Source organism: Lycorma delicatula, chromosome 10 (genome assembly GCF_047948215.1).
Source record: "Lycorma delicatula isolate Av1 chromosome 10, ASM4794821v1, whole genome shotgun sequence".
Taxonomy (NCBI): Eukaryota; Metazoa; Arthropoda; class Insecta; order Hemiptera; family Fulgoridae; genus Lycorma; species Lycorma delicatula.
The window spans coordinates 58391533-58416252 of record NC_134464.1 but is presented as its reverse complement, the minus strand read 5'-3'; the positions used below and the strand labels follow the sequence as shown (position 1 = coordinate 58416252).

At 30.8% G+C, this 24720-nt stretch overlaps 1 protein-coding gene across 1 annotated transcript in view; it reads left to right on the top strand.

The window, feature by feature from the left end:
* Nucleotides 1-2145: 2145 nt before the first annotated feature.
* The window catches only part of LOC142331707 (organic solute transporter alpha-like protein), a 207147-nt gene continuing 184572 nt past the window's right edge, over nucleotides 2146-24720 (top strand). Inside the window, exon 1 of the mRNA XM_075377744.1 lies at nucleotides 2146-2408. The gene's annotated coding sequence lies outside the window, so the exon portion shown is untranslated. The remainder of the gene's footprint in view (nucleotides 2409-24720) is intronic.

Below are 24720 nucleotides of genomic sequence, written 5' to 3'. Positions count from 1 at the left end.
TTTAGTGTAATTATCGTGATATTTTTTATTTTATTTTTATGAATTATTTAACAAATCACATTCGAAGATGATGATTTAATCAAAAGCATAATAAAAATACAATCTACCGGTTGATAATAATGACAATAGAACAAAGAAAAATACTACGTCTTAAAAATGAAATCGTCCAGTATTGGACAGAAAAATTTATATATACATTCATAATAAATTTCCAAATTTTTAAAACTGAGAAAGATTTCGATAAATTGAAAAATTATAAAACAGATATGTTTTAATGTAGTTTTAGAATTTAATACCTACTGAGGATGCGGGATCCCGCGAAAATCGATTAATGGAAATTAATATGGTAAATTTAACTTTTCTAATTACTGTGCTTCGGTTGTATAAATTTCATTAAAATTAAATTTTATTAACACAATACGGTCAATATGTTAATGAATTATTTAAATTTAAAAAAAAAACATGTGTGTTCATGTACCGTAACAAGACCAGTATAGTGGACCTGAGTAACGGATTCCTACAACAAGAAGAACCTGGTAAGAAAATATAATAATGGGAGGAATCCAGAAAGGGGCTAAAAGAAATCCTTTTAGTAAAGATAACAGGTCCGTTTAATAGTGATCCTTTGTAATATACCCACTGACACAACATTAAACAAATGTTTGTAACGTGAGAAAAGTTACCGGACCAAGGTTTGGAATTTTATGGGAAAATGTGAGGGCTCGATCGATCATTCTCACACTTCAAGTTGGGTTCGGTCGGGTAGGTAAAGAGGCTAGGAGTATACGTAGAGTACTCCGGAGAAGACCACTTAAAAATCAGTTCCACTAGGAGAGTTCAGCGAGGTGAGTCTGCGAGACGTTAATCAACGAGAACATTCTGCGAAGAGGATAGTGAATGAGAAAATTTCCAGTGTGAATTAAGTTCGATACGATTGTGACGCCACGAGTAATTCCAGTAAACATTCAAATACTATCGTTGAGTTACGGTAACATTATAAGAGAAAGAGATAATGTACTAAATTTCATTCATAAAATTTATTCTAACAATTTATGAATGAAATTTATTTATGAACAGCAAAGGTATTTGCAATAAAAGAACTTTACACTTGTCTTATCTACTGTAATATTGTTATTAATACAAGACTAGTGATTAAAAATGTTAAGACTAGCGGCCATGCTATATCTTTTGTCAATGGGACTGAATTTTTGTTTTCATTATTTATTTATCTACCTGTAAATAAATCCTGACGAATATTTTAAATTCTGTTTTGTATGTAATCTCTGTTTGCTGATATTTATGATTATTTGTTTGTTACTATTATTATTATTATTTACTGTTGCCATTATTGTCATTATTCTAATTATGATTACGAGATGTTTTATTATTGTCGCTTATTATTATTATTACCATTGTAATTATTATTGATTTGTCTTGTTTTAATTGTATTTTAAACCAATAAACTGTAATTATATAAACATTCTAATTGCCAATCTCTCAATATCCTGATCGAGCCGCGAACACGCGACAATATATATATATATATATATATATATGTAATTATATACATAAATAAATACATATTTTTTCCATAAAAACTAGTACATTTATGTTACATAAATAATAGTAAAACTTATTTTATAATACACATTATATAAAAAAAAAAAAGAATAAATAGATCTATCGAAAATAAACACTTGTATGTATTACAAGGTAAATAAAATAATAAGAAATAAAACGTAAAATTTAATAATTTTAGAGATAAACTAACGACAACATATAAAAATTATTACGGTTAATAAATTTATTTAATATTTGAATACAGTTTCATTTAATTTATATATATAAATACTAGACATAGATAATAAATGACCAAGATAAAAAACTAATGCAAAATTAATAAATTAAATAGAAAAATATGATATAATAATGAATTAAAGTAAGGAGATAACAAAAGATGAAAGAAGGAAAGGATATATATATATATATATATATATATATATATATACATATACACACACACACACACACACACACAAAACAGATAGAAAGGGTGTGTGAACGCGGATTGGAGGAGGCTGTGCTCCCTAACTCCCCCTAACAACTACGAGAGTGCGAGACAAGTTCGAAGTCAGAACTTGCGCCGGCATTCACCGTCAGTCTCGCCTGGTCATCGGTAAAAGAAAGGTCGGGCACGATACGTTCTCTAGTTGGTATTGCAGTAGTGTAGTGAAAGTTTAAATATTACAAGTTCTCCACTCCAAAGAGTTCGTCGACTGCCAATTAAACTTTACTTTTACTAGTATTATTATTACTATCACCGTCCTTCCTTGTTACTCCTCATGGAATCTACGATTTAAATTATAATATTTTCAGAGCGTACACCTATAATCAACTGATAACAAGAGGTAAATGTTTATTTTATTTATTTAAGTAGGAATTGTTTACATGAAACATAATTTCAACATTATATTAATTTATTTTGAAATATTTCATTAATATATATGTCTATGTGTGTGCGCGCGCGCGCGCGCGTGTTTATAAAATTAAGTACGTGTAGTTTATATAAAACATAATTTCTATATTACTTAATTTATTTTTTAATATCAGTAAAAAAAGAAAGTTAATTTTATAAAACAGTAAGGAAAACAAATAATCAACCGAACTATGTAATTTAAAGTTTAAATCTCCAATATACTAGATTAATAAATTAATTACATTGTATTAACATATAAAAAATTCTTTCTAAGTGCTAAGTAAGCGCTACTACTTGCTAATTAAGTACTAAGTGCTACTAAATATTAAGTAAATAATTCACCATTTGATGAGCCGTTCAAAGGGTTGGTTTTCTATACTCTCTCTTTTGTTCAACTTGTACCGCATTTCTCCCCGGGTAGCATTTAATTAATTAACGTTCCTACGATCGTTAAAAATATCTACTGTTAAAAAATAATTGTGTAATTGAACTCGCATTAAAGGAAGTATCAAAATAAATTAAAATGTAAGAAGAGCTTAAATCGCTTAGGTTTAGTTAATTGCTAAATTATATTTAGCTCCCGGAATCGCAAATCCTATGAATACTTACGGGAATTAAATTCCACCGATCAAAATTTAAAAATAGATATATGGAAGATATATGTAAAGAGGTCACCAAATTAAAAAACATTCGACATAAAAAATTAATTAATTAAATTTGAAGACGAATTTTATATCTGGTATTATATATATATATATATTACGCGGCTAAGGGAAAGTTTACAATAAAAAAAAGCTTTCCCCGCAATTAAAAAATTATTTTGAAATTAATTTTATGATTCGTTTATTATTGTCACGCAGTTTTTTAAACCATACAATTTTCACTAGTTTTTTGAGAGGGATTAACTAAACTTTTTACGACTGGATACAATCTTTGATGCGTCCTATTAAAAAAAAATACAAGATAAACATTTTTAATAAATAAAAAATATAAAGTTTAACCGGAATTCGAACCAGAAACTTTCCGTACGATAGGGGGAAATGCTATTATTCCGTCCCAAACATTTAATTCGTGTTAAAAAATTGAATACTTTTTTAAATAAAGATATTTGGTAACGTGATAATAAATTCCTACATAACAGATTTCTATTGTTCTATTTTAATTAATTTAGTTTGTTTACTGGTAACTCGTGATACGAATAATATTATGATTACAAAATCCTTAATATCGTTTAAACATCGCATCAATTTGTTTGTTAATAACAATTTTGGCAAGGGAAAAAAACCGAAGTAAACATTAATTTAGCGAATATTGCCAAAATCCCTTCGAGGTAGACGACCAAAAATTACTATTCAATTACCTACCGTATACGTGGTCTCATATATTCTCGTTTTTTGATAACCAGAGCAACTTTACGCTAAAGCGCTTTTGTAATAATAATTATTTTATTAAAACCAAGTTCATTATACAAAGAAAAACACTAAATACGTTTTTACTTCCTTGCACAAAGTAAAGAAAGTATTGTGATCGCGAAAAATTTCGGTTTACAGATTTCAACAGAAATATTCATTTTGACCATCCCTAAATCCATTTTGACTAGTCTCGGCATGACTTGTACGGCGTGTACGTACATATCTCGCGTAACTCGAAAACGATTAGCCGTAGGATGTTAAAATTTTGGATTTAGGACTGTTGTAACATCTAGTTGTGGTTTTAGGGGTTTCATTGCAATCAACTGAACCAAAAGTGTCCATAAAAAGGCCACCATTAAAAAAAATTGGATTTTGGACTTTTTCTTAACTACAGTAATAAGCCCTCATTGAGAGATTTTCAATAATATATCATAAGTTGTACTTATTTTCATTGGTTCCAGAGTTATAGCCAAATCAAATTTTAATTAATGAAATATTTGGATCTTACAAGGGAAGGCACATCGGTTCGAATCAGACTTCATCTCCGTTTTTTTTTAATTTATTTTTTTTATTTAAATATATTGACTTATTAATAATTATTAACCCGTGATTGTAAAAAAATTACAATAGATAATAACAATAAAAAAAAAACAAAATATGAAAAAAATGAAGTTATTAGCGAAATAAAAATTTTATCTACTTTTAAAAATGTGCATATGTTATTTAATAGGCATTATTACATATCTGTATATGTAATAGATTTGGTGAAACATTTGATTATTTAATATTAATTGAAAATTGTAATTTATAATCGTATTATTTATGGATTTTCTAGTATTCTTTCTGTTTAATTTTATTTAATTATTCTGGAATTTCTGTTTAATTTTATCTACATTAAAGTTAACTAGAGAGTGACTGAGAAATAGACCCATTACAATACAATACATAGGCATATATGCCCGATCTTTAATAAATTGCAAATAATCCTAATCGTTTAGTTCATTAATTCTCTGATATTGTCGGACAATATTTTCCGTAAGTCGGAGTTGATCATCATTTCGTTTATTTTTTTTTTTTGTTGCCAATCATTTAATTGCTCTTTGTTTTGATGTAATTCTTCTGATCTTAATTTGTGTACACGTTCTTTAGTTTTCAAATTTTCTCTTCCTTTACGTTAATTATCCTCTCTTAATCTTTTTTTAACATTTTCTTCCTCTTATGTATATATATATCATTTTGTATATATATATCATTTTGTATATATATATTTTGTATATATATATCATTTTCTCTTAATGTTTTTATTCTTTCTTTGTTTGCAACATTTTCTTCCTTTTTTTTAAATTTTAAATATATTGATTTATTAATAATTATTAACCTCCGATTGCAAAAAAAATTACAATAAATAATAATTCAATAATAACAATAAAAAAAGAAAAAAATCAGAAGTTATTAGTGAAATAACAATTCATGTACTTCTACAAGTGTTTATATGTAATTTAATAGGCGTACAAGAAAGTCATGTGGTGTCCACATCAGATAATTAAATTTTTTAATTAAAAGATAAATAAAATTCTAATCTTTAATATTATTCCTAATATTATTAATTATTCTTTAATAATATAATATAAACGGGACAATGTTTTTCATATCCAACAAACTAAATGGTCTATCACGAGGTATAATTAAACATACGTATTATACTCCATGAGCAGAAATTAAGAGTCAAATTAAGTGAATGAAATTATACGCGTAACATTATTATATTATCTCCCGTTGAAGTGGTAACACCCAAGTTATTCATCCGCGTGTTCTCGGTTCTTCGACATAAAATACACGGCATTTTTTGTCACATTACTAAACTTCTACTGATCTATTGTCACGTTACGTCCATCGGCAGCCATTATGGGGAAAAATATTGTTGTAAAAGTAAATAAATAAATGTTTTTTTTACGAATGTGGATGTAAGAAAAGACATAAAAACTCCGAGAAAAGGTCGGTAAAAAAAAATTTAAGTTGACCTTGTATAACGATATCTATTTTCATACTAATATAAAAATAATTATGTTTAATCTAAATAAAAGAAATACAAAGATAGTAATAGGATTTATTTTTAAATTAAACATTATTTTTCTTTCTTATTAAATTTAGTCGATAAGCTAAATCAATCCCTCTTATGAACCTACTGCGATACGAGACCAAATAGAGATTTAGCGTAGACTTTAATTTTTTTGTCTTATAGCGAAACGTTAACATTAATGTTTATTTATTTATTCTTCATCAACAGGCTTACGCCCGATTACAGTTTTGCATTATAATGAATACATTTTTTAGCGTATACGAAATGAAAAGCCTGACCGGGATTCGAACCCAGAACCTTCAGGATGAAAGTAAAAAAAAACCGCTTCCACTCCACTACCACTCTTTTTCTGTTTAACCTCCGTAACCACCGTAAGGTATTACTTCAGAAGATGATATTTAAGAATGTAAATGAAGTATAGTATTGTACAGTCTCAGGTCGACCATTCCTTAGATGTGTGAGATATATAGAAACCCGACCGCTAAAGAACACTGGTATCCACGATCTAGTATTCAAATCCGTTTAAAAGTAAACTGCCTTTACTAAGATTTGAACGTTAGAACTCTCGACTTCGAGAACTCTCGAAGTCGAGAGTTCTCGTCATCGTAAATCAACAGATTTACGATGACGAGTTCACCACTTGGCCAACCCGGTGGGTTGCTTCCGCTCCACCAAGGAGATCTATAACATATAATAATATATATTATCGATATATATAATAATAATAATAACAAAGGTATTATCGATAATATGTAATAATGTTATATACTATAATAATATATTATTATTATTATTAACGGCTTATTTTACTGCAGAATAAAGTAATTCAATTTTTTAACTTCCTATTTTCATTAGAAATTAATTTACATAAAAAAAACGATCTAAATTAAAATACTCTGTTCCCATAACATAATAAAGTTTAAAAATTATTATAACGTTTTCGTGCTAATAACAAAATAAAAACCGGTTATATTACCTCACGTTGTGTTTATTTTGATTACTTTTTTTTTATATAATCCTTACGATTACGAAAAGCGGTAATGAAAACGAAAGGAAAAACTGACGGTAAAAAAAATATGATAAAATAAAAAGAATAATTTTAATTAAAACTATACCATACTTTCTTAACAAAATTTAAATACCTATCTGTTATTTAATTGTTGAAACTGTTATAAATTAACGATATAATTACGCAAAAAAAAAAAGATAAAGAGATAAATTTTTTTAAAATTTACGTCTTTTATTATATACACATATTTATGTCTTAATAAATTTATATTTATACAAATAGATAAATGTCTTATTTCTTTTTACATAACTTTATTACGAAATCATTTAGGCGATAAAACACGTCAGATTTATACAGTACTTCAACAAAAGTACAGAATATTACGTACGAGGTGTTTGTCCTTTTTAGATATATGGCCAAACCTCCCTTAAAAAAAAAAAAAAAAAGTCGCTCGATTTCACGTTCGTTCATTATCGCGACGAGCTCCTTTTTAAAAGAAAACTTAATTTTTCGTCCCGAAATATCGAATGAAAACTAATTTTTTTCCGTTCGATAAACGGTTTCACTTTATTAAAAACGTAATTTTATTTAATTCATTAATCCGATATAAATTATTAAGAATCGTAAACATATTAAATAATAAGGTCACTTCACAAAGATTTACGATGAATCTATCATACGGTAGAAGAATTTTTAAGACTTTTTTACTTACGCGACAAAATTTAAAAGTTCATAAAGTCGAGGTTATATAAAGACTTCCGGTAAAACAACTGAAAAGAGAAATATTTTTTCAACTCCAACGGACTTATTTTTCCTTCTTCCACCTCATTTGCTGTAATATGCATTTATATCAATTTAAAAAAAAAATGATAATGTTAATAATTAAATTATAGTCTAACTTCGAGTTTTTAAAAATATAATTAAGAAGATTAACGCTGTCGATCTTAATGCTTCTTTTAATTTTCTTTTTTCATGTTATTGCCTTTCATTCGTATTGATGCAGTTCGGTTATCGTACTTAACCGTACAACAAAAATATACTTTACAGTCCTCGATAAAAAAATACTTGGAAAATAAAGAATATTAATTAATTTGATTTCCGTTCCGATTGTAGATACGTGTATTTAGTATATATTTTCCTACAATGAGTACGTTCATTTTTTCCTTTACACTAACTGTTCTGATCATTCTTAAGGCGACAAAGCGCGTAAGAATTTAATGTAAATAAGGTTTTTAATATTAGAACTATTTAATAATATAATATAATAAATAATATAATAACTTTAATAATAGAACTATTTTTCTCTAAGACTTATATTTATTAATTCTAATACCTTGCTAAACATGTAACTTTTACACCTGAATTTCTCCCGTGTTTTTGAGATCTTGACTTATCAAACGTATTATATTTTGTTCATCGTTGTGAAGCAATGAGGAAATTATTTCACTTCTATTTTTCTGGGTAAGCATCAATTAGCACGCTTGTTATTTTTTAAAACGAATATTACCCTGGTTTTAGTTATGTTTGCTGTTACCTGTTAGTCGTAGATATCCTTTCGGTTACAGCAACTGATAAATATAAATATGTATATATACATAAAATATAAATGTGAAATGTTTACATACTAGATAAAGGCTTTGAAACACACACACCACACAAATAACAATGAAAAAGTGAACGGATATCTAATCACCAAAATCAACAGACTGTTTTTTTTTTCGGAGATAAACGTTGAAGCTTTATATTCTATTGTTTTTTATAGAGAATTTTAACGGTAAAAATTTATTATTTTAAGAAAGTAATCTTTTTATGTACATCTGATACATTCTCAAAGCGCTTTTGCGCTTTAATCTTCTTAAAATAGCATTCTTTTAAAATATATATTTAGATAAGTTAAACTCAATAATCTATAAGCTTATGACATAGATGAAACAAAAGCAAAGGAGGTCGTCGGGGACCGAATTCGTTTCAGGTATAATAGTAAAGATCCTTTGCATCTATAACAACAGACTAAACAGCCAGGTAAAAACGGGAAAAGACAACGTTAGGCCCCTTCTCCGACCACGTACACAGCTGTTAAAACTTTACCTCAACATCGTTTCACTTTAACCAGACATAGTGTATCCCGTACCTCTAAGAATTTTGTAGTCGCAAAGATACCGATTCGTTCAATACCTTAAAAAATGAAAAATACAGAACTTAAAATTTTCAAGTTTGGTAGATACGTTCAAAACCCTAACATAATGATGTAAATTTGAAACGATCTCGTTATTGATTTCACGGGTCGTAATCGGCTAAAATACGATTTTTTGATAATAGTTCTAAAATAGATTCTTATTTTGTACACCGACTGATTCATCAGCGCGTAGCTTAAATCGCTTAACCTAGGTAGATGCATTTTTGTATAAAAGGGTTTTGTATAAATCCTATCTATAAGAAGATGAAAAGGGAGACGCAAATATTTTTCCTTAAAGATAAATTGACCCGTGTTTCACCATTTTTCAAAAAATCAATTTGGAGATGGCAATTAGGGAAGCAAAGCTTTTCATTAAACTATATGAGGCCGAATATGTTACGGTCTGAAAATTAGTATTTAGAAACAAAAAAGCTAGTATCATCATTTTTAAAAAATCCGATTTGTGGGGTAAGGGAGCTGACTAAAATTTTATATGAAAGTCTAAATCCCAACAATACGTAATGAAAATCGATCGTATTCTAGTAAACTCCTGTACGCTTTCTCCATCGTTTCATCTTTCAAATTCGATTTTTTTTTTATTTTGTCACTCAACTTATTTTTATGCACACGCGAGTTTTAGTTTATCGATTCGATGTTTTTCCGTTTAGTAATGTTTTTCAATATCAATATAATTCCTAGGTGGAATTAAAGTCAAAAGTTTTTATGCGTACCTACGAAAACAAATTATTCGATATGTTACATGCCGTGCCATATATTGACGAATTCAAAAACTATAAAATCGTACTGTAAAATATAATTTATAGTAAACTTAAATCTGTATATACGATTAAATTTATGTGCGGTCGTTCTCACACCTTAAGGGAAATCGGCTGATTTAGTTTTCAAAGTGCTAAAATAGGTTTTTTTGTAGTTTTCTAATCGCCTAAAAGAACGTATCGTAAATGAAAGATAAACACTGCCGATTAAAAAAAAAAAAAAAAAAAAAAAAAAAAAAAAAACACTACTGATTGACAAAGTCTGCGACGTATAACATTCCCAGTATAGGATAAAGGCAATCGCTAGAAGAAACGAATCCGGTAAGACCAAAATTCTCGCCGAAGTAAACGCACCGGTCATCCGATATGTCCTACTAAAACATCAACCTTTAAATTACGGTAGAATTTTAACAAAAATCTAAATTCGTTTGAAAAATTATTCTAGGTACGGATAAAAAATTCACGCGAAAGACGTCGAAGGCAACAGCTAGATTTTATATTGTATATACGAGACTCGGCTGATAAATTTTGCACACTAGCATGCTACACGGAGACAAAAGGTACTATCGAGTTTGGCGTGGCAGCATATGATAGCTAAAATCCCATTCTACAAACTTGCGATAATGCATTCACCGGTTTGTTTTCAGTAGCAGTTAAAATGGAGTTGAGTACGGCCAACGCGGTTAAAACAGCGCGCAGTAATATAATTTTTAACAGCAGAAAATGTGAATCATACGAATATTTTTCATCGTTTAAAAGCGGTACGGTAGTGAAACTGTTGACAGTAGTATTTGAATAGGTGGGCGTTGAAATTTCGCGAATGTGAAGGTGGTAAAGCGAAAATTCAGGATGCACCTCGCAGCGGTCGATCAGTTTTTGTGACTGACAAGAAACATCGAAAAGAGGTGAACGATTTGCTTCGACCGGCGAATCACCCAGCAATGCATCGTTATTCAGGTAGGCATATCTAAATAACAAGTAGGCCATATTATCGAGCAATCAGGTTATCGTAAAATCTGTGCACGATGGGTACCGCGCAAAAACTGATGAAGTTTGAGCCTATGCCGCATCCGCCATACTCGCCGGATTTGGCTCTGTGCGACTTCCACTTCTTCTCTCACCTCAGAAGGGATCTCAAAGGTAATGATTACACTACCGACGATGAGGTGAAGGAAGCTTTGGCCACTTGAATCCGAGAAAGATCAACAGAAGTTTTCAGTGACGGAATGCAAAAACTTGTCACACGTTGGGAAAAGTGTATCAGTGTAAACGGGGATTATATTAAAAAATAAATACTGCATTTTGTAGTAAGGTATTGTACTTTTATTCATTTTTTATTTCATTCCAGTAACTCTTTTCATTCCCATGCTACACATGTATGTGAAAAATCTATCGGCCGAGCCTCGTATATTTAGGAAAAAAGGTTTCACGGGATAATAATTTAAATTACTTTTACGTTCATTACTGAATTTCATGGAAGGACAGATCGTACTTTACATTGAAATACGGTCACAAAAGTTTATATGTTTTATAGATGGTCATTAACGTTTTATGTGTAAAATTATGAAATAAAAATTATTAGACTGATAAGATTTAAAGAACGATAGCTGTGATTTTAACATATAACATGCAAGATAAAATAGAATAAATAATACAGACAACGTATTCCGTGTAATTGATTTAAAGTGGTAAGCCGGGTAAACATGGTTTTTTTTTTTAATTATCAATAACTTGAAAACAACAAGAAAAATAGTTTTGACCCAGTTAACGGGAATATTTTCTCGCACGTTTCACCGAGATAAAGTCGAGCGAGTTATGTTAAAAATTAGATAAAAAATGGTACTTTTACAAAATTTTCTTCATATAATATTGCTGAGATAAACATAAAATTAATTGGAGCATAAAAAGAGACCAATGTCTTATTGTGAAGCGCGTTAACCTTAACCTTAACTCAAACTCATTATGTAAGATATGTGCTACAAGTATAGTTATCTTCGATCATCCAAAAATAGATACATTTATTAAATATTAAATGATAATTAAATATGTTGTATAGGTTTTTTCTTCAAAAATTAATAATATTTATGAAGCTAATTAATGATAAAAATAATTTTTTATTATTATTTTAGTGGAAATTTTACCATTAAAGAAATTAATTAAACGATATTTTATTATTTTATATACATGTATAAATTAAATTTGTGAAATAAATCAATTTTAATCAACTTAAAAACAATAAGTAAATTGTCAATCTTTTTTTAATAGGAAAATGTGTAATTTAAGTAATTTCATTCTTTGATGACAGTAAAAACCGATACTGTTTAAGAATAATTTTAAAATGAAATTTATTAATCGATTACCAATGAAAACTTGTCAATTATTTATCACTTTATTGATAATTTCACTCATTATGAATTAATTATTTGGCGTCTGTTTCCTGCCAGTACTTTTTAACTTTCTCACTTGCCTTTTTTCTGCATTCTATTGTTACTTCTTTTTTCTTGGAACTTTCTGTTTACCCTATTTTGATATTTCTTTTGTTTTGTTGAATAATTCCCGATTTATTGAGTCCGGAATTTTTATTTGTGCTTTAAGTCTTTCTCAACTTTGTAATTAACACTTTCAGCATTTCTTTCTGGGTAAAAGTAGAGAATTTTTTTTGTATACCTTCAAAAATTTCAGCTACGAAAGCCGGTCTCGTTTCGCGCATTATTTCTTTTAATTTCTAGTATAGTATTTTTTGAGGGCGGAATATTTATCTATATATATAAAAATCAATGTTTGTTAGTTTGATTGTCTGTCTGTTCCAACTTAACTGGAGATCTACCGGATAGATTTGTCTAAAATTTTGCATACCTACACTTTGAAGTCCTGCGGTGAACGTAGGCTAACTTTTTTGGACCTCCGACATAACGAAATTTTACAACGAAATTTAAAACACTTTATTTCTTCCTTAAAGCTTATTTAATTTTCAAAATGACTTTGATTTTCAAGAAAAAATTAATTTTTAGCTAAAAGTTTTTTGAATTGATTAATTTTGAAAAGGGCTGAGGTTTTAACGTACAGTTATTCCTAAGTTTCAATTGATTTAGCGCACATGCATATGTAATTTTTACGATTCATTCATTTACAATTTTTTACAGCCGTTTAAAAACATAAATAAATAGCGGCTTTTGTTTATCTTGTGTGTGTTACTAATTTAAAGTGTGTAAAGTATTTAACTGCAATCTTTCAAATTCTGTGATCTTTTTTCAAAACATTATACCATGCCTAAAAGACATTCTTCAATTGGAAAAAATACAAAAAAAGCACGTATGATGAAAACTGTTCGTGCGGCAGAGACTGAAGACGAAAGACAGTCAAGATTGGAAAGCGACCGAATACACACAGCCCAATCCCGTTCGACTGAAACAACTGAGCAACGGGAAATACGTTTAGAAAGCGACCGAATACGCACAGATCAATCCCGCTCGACTGAAACAACTGAGCAACGGGAAGTGCGATATGCCACCGTTACTGTATGTGTGACTGACTGCACCTGCCTCTGGGACTTGACTAATAAATATAAAATAAAGAGATTCACCACCACGGGAAACGCAAGTAACCATATAGCGCGAGCGAAGCTGCGCCTGGGAGCTAGTATATATATATTTTAAACGCGTCGTTCTAAATATTTTCCTTAAAAATTTATTTATTTTATAAGGCCCCTGTTGATCCTCGTCATAAATATTACGGCATAGCATACTTTTGAACGTATTACTACAATCGAACGACTTAATTTTGCAGTTATAGAGATAGTTATTTGGTTGTACATGTTTTGTACAAGTTTATCGAAAAACGTTACATCAATTTAAAAAAGTCGTGTTTCATAAACTACTAGAGATAATCAAATGAGTATTGTTTTTTTTTTTAATTCACCAACTCAGAAAGTTTTTTACGTACTTTAGAATGTTTCAATATGAGTTCCGTCGATCGCTCTGCAAACATCCAGCCGATATCGATTTCTGCCCAAGTCAGCTGGATCATGGCAGGCGTAATCGTAGCGATAGCAGCGGTGATCCGTTGTCTTAAATGTCATATATCTTTGATTTTTTTTTTCACCGTAGACAAAATTTTTAACGTATCCCCGGTAGAAAAAGGTCTACAGGTGTGAAATCTGGGGTTCTCGGAGACCAAAGAACAGGATCGGTACTATCGATCCAACGATTAACGAATCTTTCACTGAGAGCGCGTCAAACGTCTAGGTTAAGTACGGGGGCGCACCATCTTGTTGAAACAATACAGCGACCTTACTATCTTGTTCGATTTGGTCGACTAGTGGAAAAACGCACACGTGTAGCACGTCTAAATAAACATTCCTTGTGATGAAAAAAGAACGAGCCAATCACACGATCGGATTTCAAACCGGTGACATATTTATTTATTTATTTTTTTTGGAGAACCCCTGATATACTCAATAGTTTTATCGGGTTGCTGAGATCCCCGTATCCTATAATTATGGCGGTTGACACAACCAATGACATGGAAAGTCGCTTTCCCAGGTCCGCTGGCAGAAGCGGACCTGCGCAAAAGTCGATTATCGGCTGGATAATATTTGCAGAGCGACCGGAGTTCATATTGAAATATTCTAATGTATGTAAAAAAAAAAAAAAAACGTTTTGAGCTGGTGAATTTTCAAACATAATACTCGTTTGATTATCTCTAGTAGTTTCTGAGATACGATTTTCTTAAATTGCTGTAACCTTTTCGATGACCTGCATTACACGAAAACCAATTCCATTTTCTTCGTTCGACTTCCTAGGAATATGTTTTCTGTCACACATTCAATAGTTTCTCTGAAGTACCTAAATCGTTATATTCCTTTATTTTTCCAATCCCTGTTTTTAAAACAGTCAGGACATTCTTGAAATGTATTGTCATATATTACTGTTTTTTCAAAGATATTTTTTATAAGCTTTTTCTTTCTTGTAATATATTTATTTATTCTGTTATTTTGGAATTGTCCAACAAGATAATTAAATCCTTTATGAAGGCGAGACAGTCGACAATTGTGCGGCGTCTTCCTACGCAATTATAAAGCAAATAAGTACTGCTTTGTTTTTCGCATTTATTTCTCAACTAGTGGATTACGTTTTCTAAAACATAATTGAAAAGTTGAGATTCCATCAACTTTTCAAAAAGTTGAGATTTCATCGTCTTACTCATGTTTTTTAAGGTAAGTATTACAAATTACGCCTAAAAATTTAACTTTAGAAGTTTATTTTTTAGTATTTCTCCAATTAAATTTCTGATTTTATCAACCACGCCTAGTTATTTTAGTATTTCAAAAACCCTATATTTCTTAACGTCATCAAAAACCGTCACGTAACTCGTTGGTTTTCGTATACGATTCGCGAATAAGATCAGAATTGTTTCGGACAAGATCAGGATTTTCTAAATCCAGTTTGATATTCTAATTCTTTCTCTATCTGGGATTCAATTAGGTAACGTTTCAGATATTTTTTACTAAACAGGTAACAAGGATACTCTTCGATAGCTGTTTACATCTATTTTGAGGCTTTTTTTTGTGGAGAGGATGAATCAAAGCTGATCTTTATTCGTAAGAATTTTTTTCGTTTACCATATTAAAATTAATTAAGAATGTTTCTGATTATTTTTTTTTTATCTTTTATCCCCATCGAGTACATTTCATATTGAAGTAACCAGAACCGGGATAGAAAGTATACATTTAAAAAGCGCTAAAGAATGGGATACATTTTAATAGTGCGTTTTATTTAATAGTGGTGTTTAAACATTTATTTTTATATACTTTTTATTTCATCTAATATAAAAGTGGTTTTAAAAAGCTTTTTTAACATATTTTTTTATTTTCTACATTTTAGTCTTCATAAGTTTATACTTTACAGCTGTGCTAGCGCACAGGTTTGAGTGTATTTAGCGGAAGATCGGATCGGTATGTTTTACCGGTGGGTGGGGGGGTACAATCAATATATAGGGCTAAACGATCTAATTTCCGAATAACCATATTTCGGTCAATCGATAGTGTACCCGATGCGTTAAACAGTTAGTGCTCGACCTCCTGTTACATACGCCGTTTGAATTGCAAAAATCGGATAAGCGGTTGCCGAGATATTACCGTGACATCCCATCGCACCCCCTCACCAATTTCTAAACGGCGCCCCGGGGGCACTTGAAAATATTATCATCCGACGGGTACCACTGGGAGCGGATGGAATTGCCAACCGGGGTGTAGAACAAATTTTTCAGAGCGCTAGGATCGACCATTTTCTAGATATTTCTGATTTTCGTCTGAAAATTCGGATTCGGTTAAAAAGTATAAAATTTTCCCAAAAACTGTGATATATATAATAATAATATAACAAGTATACCCCTGACCACCACAAGACATGTACTAACGAATCGGGATTTTCCGCTAGTGATCGTTATATTCTGGTGCTAAGCTGTGAGGGGACGCACACACAAACACACATGCAAATGCCGTTAAAAGAGTAGAATTACGAAAAGATGATTTCAAACTAATCGGCGAAGATGACTACGCGACATGAAATCCCTAAAAAATTTTAAGAAATTTAAAGACAACGGAGAAGAATCGATCATTTGTCGATCTACATTTCAGCCTTCATCCTCATCCGGGAGTCCAGGATTCGAATCCCGGTTAGGCATGACATTTTTCATCCGCTAAAAAGTTCTTATATAACCACGTTCAAGCTTCAAAGCTTTGTGATGAATTAATTCATCGAGAAAAAAAATGTATTTGAGAGGAAGGTTACGCAATTCGTAACATCTCAGAATTAATAACTAGACTTTAATGTATACGATGTTTTATTTTATCGATAAATAAATTCATTTGCAATAAAATAATTTTATATACGAGTAAATCATTATAAAATGTACATAACGATGACTTATTTGAGTCCTTAAAATTTATTTATTTATTTTTTAAAGTTATACAACTTTTTATCGAGCGATTCTAAATATGCTTTATGATAATTTATAATAAAGAATATAAAAACTTTCACTTTTACGCCGGCTAAACGTAAATTTTTAATTCGTCGAACATTTTAATTTAATTTTATTATCAACAATCTACAAAGTACTACATCTTTTACAATCTGTTATTTTTATTTAATTAACATGACGTCAGTTCCGTATTTTAATAGATATTTTAAGATTTACCAGTAACATAAACTATATAATGAATCAAGACAATATGTTAATCGATGCCATGATTGTATCGACCGGTAAAATTGTTGACCGGTCAATATTAATCTCGTATATCGATAAAATTAATGGAAAATTTGGAAGATAATCTTTTAAGTAAAATTTTTTCTATTATTATTATTATTTTGTAATCACTGGTAAAAATTCATAATAGATATTTCTCAAAAAAAAAATTGTGTGAAAATTTATTTTTATTATAGAGATGCTTCAACAGATATTTTAACGAGGAAAATAAAATGTATAGTGAAAAAATTGGCATACCCTTGACAACAATCGAATGGACACCACCCGATAGATCTAGAAGTGGACGTTGTGACCGTTACACAAATTATCCGAAAAGCCGTACAAAAATATTTTCTTTAATTCTAATTCTTAAAAAAACTACGTATGATAAAAATGCAAAAACGAAAATATATAATTAACGAAAGATTAACGTTTGAATGTGATATTGAATTTTGTAAAATTAAATTTAAATTCCCAAATTTAGAATTAAACATGTATTCAAATTATAATAGTTCTGTTATCTGCGTCTGATTGTAATATCAGCAGAATAACAATTTATATCAGCATATTACGATGTTAAACGTACCTCTCTACATTTTAATTATTCGTGGTATTTTTATAATATTCTTTACGGGGAAACTTAAACGACTTTTCATCGTTAAACAAATAAAAAATAATTTAAGCGAACGATCCAACCTCGAATCGATCTATTTTTTGATATGACATCAGACCCTGAAATTTAGATTTAAATCCTTAAATCTAATTTATCCTGTATTTAGTCGATTCAAGGGATATCAGAACAAGTTATGTACATTCAATTTTAGACGGTACGATATTATTTTCATTGAATATTCAACTATATGAAACAGTATTTGACTGAGATTTATAAAGACTCACGAAAAGGATTCCAAAAAAATTTGCTGTGGACACCACATGACTTCCTTGTACGCTATTAAATTACATATCACATTTTTAAAAAAATGAAAAGTACAAAACATTTTATTACATTAATAACTTCTGATATTTTTTCATTTTATTGTTATTACTGAATTATTATTTATCTTTTTTTTACAAGGTTAATAATTATTAATAAATCAATACATTTAAATTAAAAAATAAAAACTTAAAAAAAAAGGAGATGAAGTCTGTTCATCTGTTCGATCGATGTGCATTCCCCTAATAAGAGCCACCCAAATATTTCAATAATTAAAATTTCATTTGGCTATAACTCTGGAACCAATGAGAATAGTACCATTGATACGTCGTTGAAAAGCTCTCAATGAGGACTTATTACTGTAGTTAAGAAAAAATCCAAAACTTTTGGATTTTTTTGGACTGGACACATTTGGTCCAGTCGATTGCAATCAAAAGGAGAGATGCACAACTAGATGTTATAACAGTCCTAAATCCAAAATTTCAACATCCTATGACTAATTGTTTTTGAGTAATACGTATATACGTACGTACGTACAGACGTCACGCCGAAACTAGTCAAAATAGATTCAGGAATGGTCAAAATGGATATTTCCGTTGAGATCTGAAAACCGAAATTTTTCGTGATCACAATACTTACTTTACTTCGTACAAGGAAGTAAAAGGTTTTTATATACCGTTCATTTTTTTAAGGTACGTTCTCCTAAAGTAGACTTCATTTAGTTCCAATATATATATGTGTCATTCATTATACATAAAAAGAACGAAAAACTACTTTTAAAAAATTATTATTATTTTTTTATAAATAAGTTTAAAATGGTAAATAAAAATGTTTTTTTTTTTTAATATTCAAACTATTGGTTACACGAATAAAATATATATAAAATAAAACATTATTAGATTAATATGCGTGCGACCACAAATAAAATTTCTTTTATATTTTTTCTAAAAAAAAAAACATACCAATAGAAAAAGGTGATGAATTAAGCTATTTGGTTAAACTGACCACAACTAAGCGATTTCACATTCACATCTGACCGCATCTCTATGTACTGCTGGCAACTGTGAGTAATTGGAATTAAGTAAGAATTTCTTGGAATAATTCGACTAATCTGTAAAATGATTGCCGATTAATGTTTTTTCTTATTTGGATTTTCCGATTACAAAATAAACTGAATTATATAACAAAAAAAATAACATTAAAAACAACGTTAACGTAATTTCCTAGAAGTATATTATTAAGTTTAATTAAAAATCCTCTTACCGCTAAGATATAATAAAACGCCATTCTCAAGCGCTTTCGTATACTCACCCCCTCATTAGAAATATAAGATATAATTAAAATTTAACGGGAAAAATATTCCTTTTATCTTATTTATGTTCATGTTTTATTTACAAAGCTATTTAAAAAAATACATATTTTTTAAAAGGTGCAGGAAAATAAACCGGGAGGAGAATACAGCTACACGATGGGGGAGATGCTCGTGTCGCTCTTCCATCATTCGTTTTAATTGAGCGTGTGAATAACCTTTCGGTTCATTCATACATAAAAATAACAAACAGTAAACTAAACAAAAATATTTTCCAAATTTAATTCTATGAAAATCTGATAATTTTTAAAGAATTTTTGTTTTTTTAACGCAAAATAAAAGTAATTTTTTTAAATAGATAAAGATAAAAATTATAAATATTGTTCCAAAGATTCAACGATTTCAGTTAATAAAAACGAATGAAGATATATCCGGTTCACACCGGCTAAGCAAATGCTACGGTGCTAAGCAAGACATCCCAACCCCCGCAGGTTAAGATACCAGTCATGTGACGATTCCGGTTGCCATACCCCTCTCCTTTCCTAACCCTGATGGCCTTTAACGGAGATCGTCTTTTGACCCGCTAACGTTATACATCTCACAGTAATAAGCCAGGCCTCGTTGGGATGCCACCGACGTAAATACCTCGGTAGACATTTACATCGGTGAATTATGACTCAGCCTTTGCCTTCGCTGTAAGCTTCTTTCGGACATCTTGACTGTCCTACTTCATTTCCCTCTGAACTGTGCTATGCAAGACATCTCGATTCCCCCCCGAGGGGAGAAGGTCCCACCTCGTAGGGTGTTCGGTCGCTACACCACCCCCTCCGTTCCTAGCCAGTAGTGGCTTTAACGGTACTGCTATACAAGACAGCTAAGCTTTGTCTTACAAAGCACTGTGTACAAGTATTTTCACAATGTTTGATGGGCTATTTTTTCATCTTTCATTCTTCAGCCGTATTAACATAAGGTTAAGGCCACCCGATAGATTTTCTATCGAGGATATAGTATGTGTTACTTTGTGGTCCTTCGAAAACTATCGAATTCTATTTCTGAGGGATTTTTAATCAGTTACACCGTAGACCTTAAGTTTCTTCAGACAAGATCGTTTTTCTCTTTTTCTTTTTCTGTTTAGCTTCCGGAAAAGTAAGGTATTACTTCAGAGGATGATATGTATGAATGTAAAGTGTAGTCCTGTAAAACTTCAGGCCGACCATTCCTGAGATGTGTGGTTAATTGAAACCCAACCACCAAAGAACACCGGTATCCACGATCAAGTATTCAAATCCTTATAAATGTAACTACCATTACTAGGATTTGAACCTTAGAACTTTCGGCTTCGAATCAGCTGATTTGCGATGACGAGTTAACCACTAGACTAGAAGAAGAGTCTACAAAACCCTAATCCACCGACCATTCTTCTTTCCTTTATCTTATCTTACAATTTAGACCCATCGAAAGGACATGCGACTCTTTCCGGTGAAAGGAGTGCATCGCATTCTCCAACAACTAGGGTCCCGTTAGACGAATTCCTACTGTATGAAACAATAGGCAACAACAGACCTTCGGTGGACAGAATGGAGGGAAATCGTGCTGACAGAAAGATGTAAACACATCGCTAGTCTCCCAAGTACAGTCCAAGTAACGATTTTCAATTTGATCTCTAAGGATCGGAACCCAATCTACAATTCTTTCCGAAAAACAAAACTAATATATATTCGACATTAAGTAACAAATATCCGCCCGACGATAAGAAACCGAAAGGAAAGAGGACACAGGATGTCCATTCTTTCCATGATTACAAAAAAAACTATTACATCTGTGCGGTTTGTGGCAAAAGAAAGAAAAAAATATCTAGTTTTTTTTACTATGTCAATAAACTTCAACATGTGCGCCTTTTGTCGCTCGTAGAATGTCCAACCGATAACCAATTTTATGCCATGTGTTAGTCAACATTTCTTCGGTAACACTAGCAACAGCCTCAGTTATTCTCCGCCTCATTGTGTCCAGAACAAGTACGGTGTTGCAAAGACTCTGTTCTTAACATAACTCCAAAGGAAAAAGTCTAAGGGAGTTGTCTGGTGATCGTGGTAGCCAGGGAGTGGAACCGTCGCGCCCAATACATCTTCCATGAAATGATTTATTAAGAAAATCTCGAACTAGTAATCCCTAATTTGGTGGTGCCCCATCCTGCTGGAAAACCACCCTAGATTGCAAATCATTTAACTGAAGTATAGCAAAGTGTTGCAGCATATCCAGGTAAATGTTAGCAGTTATTGATCGCCCGATGAAAAAGAAGGAACCAATGATTCTGTTGTGCATCAAACCACACTACACATTCACTTTAGGGGAATCTCTTAATTTTTTCCTATGGTAAAGTACAGATTTTCACATTATGCAATCCAAAATGGATTTGACAACAAGCTTTGCTGGCAAAGTAATGGGCATGGCCATTATTCCCGCATAAGAAAAAATTGGCAAAAACATCAAATTTTTAATTTGAAGGTACGACTTTCACATAATTTTACATATCACTATGAAAGCATGTTTTCAGATCCATTCTGATACCGTCGTAAAACTTTTTTTTTACCTTTTTGTGAGTTTAATTTAAGAGTGGTGTTTTAAACATTTTTTTTACGTATTTTTTTATTTATTTATACGATTGTTTTTCTTCATAAAATAATGAACTATAACCAAAATGTAGGCACCGGAACGTACCGATCACTAGCGGTAAAATACCGATTCGTTAGTATCAATTTCTAGAATTAAATTTCTAATCTAACTTTCCTTATATCAATTTTCATCATTCAAAAACAAATATTTTTACACAAGAGTTAATCAATTTTGGATACCTAATAATCCCATTTCGAGACGCCGCTCGCCAGGGCCTAACTACGAAGGCGTACCGTAGGCACGCCCTGCATGTAGTTTGATTATAATATAAATTAATAAATTAGTTTCATAAAATATATTTACAGAACTTTTTTTTTTCAATATCTGCACTCGAAACGTAACACGGTCACTCGCCTTTATAGACGATGAAATTCCATTGTATTTGTCATTATATGAGCCCGCTGATTACGCATATAACATTTATTTACGGACCGCAACACCACTCGTATTATTCTGCTTGTTCAGTGTTTTGCAAAACTTATAAGGTCCGTTAGGTTTATCATCGATTTAATGATACGATTAATTGAAATTTTTTTTGGGAATAACAGGTTTTTATTCGACAGGATACAATAGATTTTAGCAATTAATCACTTGAGAAAATTAAAATTTACAGTATGCTACAAGGTGTGAGCACGCGCCCTTATCGGAATGCGTCATCCTCTTTGTGCCGCTATCTGCAGTACATTTCCTGTAATATTAAAATAGATTATTAAAACATAATGTGCCAGTAATAGTGCTTTACTACAAGTGCACGGGTTTACTACTACGTACAATACATAAAAACTTAATATTTTTACTGTTCGGCCATTATAATAAAATTAACTTTTGTTTTATTCAATTTTTTAAGGAAAATTTAACAACGGAAAATTTTATTTTAAATTTAGAAATTACTTCATTTTATTCATTTATCTTTTTCCTTTATCGACTCAGGGATTTTACTGTACACTGTATTACTTGTATCGTAATATATATAAAAGCCGTAACGTTTATTCTAAAATGTTAAAATAATGTATACGACAAAATAATCTTTGAAAGATAAAGAATCATCATATGTATTTCCTCACACATGTCATTCGTACAATTGGAATTACGTAACTTTAAAATATATAGAAATTTAATTTCGCAGTCGTTTTATATCGGTGGGCGTTTGCTGTACTTGTATACGTTTGGTCGTCGGTATAAAAACTCATCGACCGAAAACCCTCGATAAAAAACGGGAAATAATTTACTTTCTGTTTAAAAGTGTTACTCTAGCTTGGATAGTTGCGAAACTGTAACTCTCGATTAGACTGTCTGTCGATTAGACCCAAATTTTTTTTTAATATCGGTGACAGGAATACGTCAACGAAATAACTTTTTATAACTAGTTACAATACATACTCTTTACGTATTTAGAAAAAAAAATTAATCGTCAAGATATAACATTACTATCAATTAATCCAGATAAATGATCATTTATTTATACGATAAAGTTTTGTTAATTAATCTTATAATCTTTCAAAAATTACCGAAGATAGATTTCATCGGTGCTAATTGGGTATAAAAAAGATTTCCACCTTAAAGTTAAGAAAAACTTCAAAATTAATCAATACGACAATGGTTGCATGTGAAAAGATTTTCACATGTTTAGCATACGACACGCCCCATCTTTTTACAATCCCTTGCCACATCATCCCTTGCCTTAAGGGTTGGTCATACCAAAAATTGTTTCAGACAAAAGTTTTAGGTAATGTTAAGAGGACTAACGACCACTTTAAACCGATACGATGCTGTATTTATTAAGGGAAGTATGATTTTTTTGTCTTCGAAACCCCAATTTTTCCATCACCTGGGCTAATGGTTGGTGACATGGGCAATGGTTGGTGACAATGGGTTGCATGTGAAAAGATTTTCACATGTTTAGCATACGACACGCCCCATCTTTTTACAATCCCTTGCCACATCATCCCTTGCCTTAAGGGTTGGTCATACCAAAAATTGTTTCAGACAAAAGTTTTAGGTAATGTTAAGAGGACTAACGACCACTTTAAACCGATACGATGCTGTATTTATTAAGGGAAGTATGATTTTTTGTCTTCGAAACCCCAATTTTTCCATCACCTGGGCTAATGGTTGGTGACATCAAAATCTTTACTTAAATAACTTTTAGGCTCTAATCCAAAGAATAGTGGTAACTATAAACGAATTCGATATTTTACTTAATAAGAAAGTTATAGCGATATTTTGTTTTGTCGAAAAACTTCTCCCATTTCGACCCCTATGGTCTGGTTTTTCCCATTAACGAACTCGACAGCGATTTTGGATCTTTATATTTTATGTATCAATTTGAAAGTGATTGGCGCAAAATTATGGCAGTTATCTTGCCCACAAGAAAAAAAAAAATATATATATATATATACATATATATAAAATTTGAACTGGCGGTGGTTTTGGGGATGTGAAACCACCGCCAAAACCAAGAGGGGATCTGAAACGCAAAGAAATATCGAAATTTTCCGGAAGTCGAATCATGTGGTACCCTTTCTTTTTCCTGTTTAGCCTCCGGTAACTACCGTTTAGATAATACTTCAGAGGATGAATGAGGATGATATGTATGATTATAAATGAAGTATAGTCTTGTACATTCTCAG